The sequence below is a fragment of the Lepisosteus platostomus genome, chromosome 5 (assembly GCF_059453375.1).
Source record: "Lepisosteus platostomus isolate fLepPlt1 chromosome 5, fLepPlt1.hap1, whole genome shotgun sequence".
Classification (NCBI taxonomy): Eukaryota; Metazoa; Chordata; class Actinopteri; order Semionotiformes; family Lepisosteidae; genus Lepisosteus; species Lepisosteus platostomus.
In genome coordinates this window covers 23221839-23223213 of record NC_142615.1, presented here as the reverse complement: position 1 = coordinate 23223213, position 1375 = coordinate 23221839, and the positions used below count along the sequence as shown (strand labels likewise).

The window sequence follows — 1375 nt, the reverse complement described above, 5'->3', positions numbered from 1 at the left end:
TTCGGGTTTGCTTGAACCTTTGATAAAAAAAAGTGATCTGATCTGAAACTACCCAGCTTACAATCTCTGAGGTAGTTGTCACTAAACTCGGACGTGATGTGGCACACATGTGCCGTGTACCTTTACTTTTGTAAAAAACTGGTATCGGGAAAAGTTTCTTAATATTTCTTTTGATTAGCATGCAAGAAAATATGATCATTACCTATGGAATTTCCCGCCAGCGTGGAGTTTGAATTCACAACCTTGAGACTCAGTGTTCAAGAGTCACAGAAGAGGTCAGCCTGGTCTTCAGTTTGCCAACGATAAGCTTCGGCAGTGCTCCTCTGTAAAGCAGATTGTTCGGATCGGTTATGTGGGACGGCACTTCGATACTAAGATCGTTTGCAGCACACGCATGGTTTCCCCCTTCACGCAAAAAACATAGACGAAGGAAACTCTCTTGTCTTGGGCTGCTGACTCCCGGATTTAAAGCGCTCTGGGTGCCAGCTATGTCTCTAACAAGCACACTATAAAGACAGGAATTACACTTTGCTCACGTCACGCATGGAATGGCGAGGCTACTTGTTCCAATATTATCTAGTCTCACCTCATATGGTGCCGATTCCTGGTTTTCATTTAAGAAAGAGTACTGCAAACACTATAAACAGTGCAAAACGTGTGATGAAAGAAGTCTTTTCCCCCCTTTGTCTAAAGCAGAACACAGCGGAGTCATGCCGAGGGTTGTGAGATCAAGATTTCAGTGGAGCACTGTCGTCTACGTCTTTAGCTACATGAGTTGGACATCCTCTTGTACAGGGAAAGCAGATTGAGATCCTCTGACATGAAAAGTGACAGATAAAAGCCATTTCTCATCCTTTCTCTTAGTGGTGGAACTATCGCATGTAAATGAGGCAACTTGCAAGGTGAGCAGGCTCGGTGCACACCGAACGCAGATGTCTCAGAGCAGTTGTGACGTGTCCAAGTGGCTGTCAAAGGACAGCACTTTGCCGGCGCCGTGGCTTAGTTGGCTAAAGCGCCTGTCTAGTAAACAGGAGATCCTGGGTCCGATTCCCAGCGGTGCCTTTCTTCCTGTCTTACTGTACAGAATTTATCCTTATGGGCAAATCCCATGCCTTTTAATTCAGGTGCATGCAAGTGTTCGTTTCCTTTCTGGAACAACTTGTTTTGAAAGAAATCTATACAGCTTGCGAAAGATGAAACACAAATCTTGCTTATCAGTGAAGAAGAGGTACTCCCAGCAGGCCAGCTAATACCAGCAAAGTTTTTTTTTCACCCTAACCCAGAGAATGGAGAAAAGCGAGGCGCCTGTGGCTCTGCAGTGTAATCAGTTCGCGAGTTCGGCGGTTAGCTGAAAGAGTGGTAAATGGAGCTCGCC

General features: G+C 45.5%; 1 non-coding gene across 1 annotated transcript; it reads left to right on the top strand.

Annotated features, from left to right (window-relative positions):
* The first annotated feature begins 988 nt into the window (after positions 1–988).
* trnat-agu (transfer RNA threonine (anticodon AGU)) lies at positions 989–1062 on the top strand. Its single transcript has one exon. It is a non-coding gene; the product is annotated as a tRNA-Thr (tRNA).
* The last annotated feature ends 313 nt before the right edge of the window (positions 1063–1375 follow it).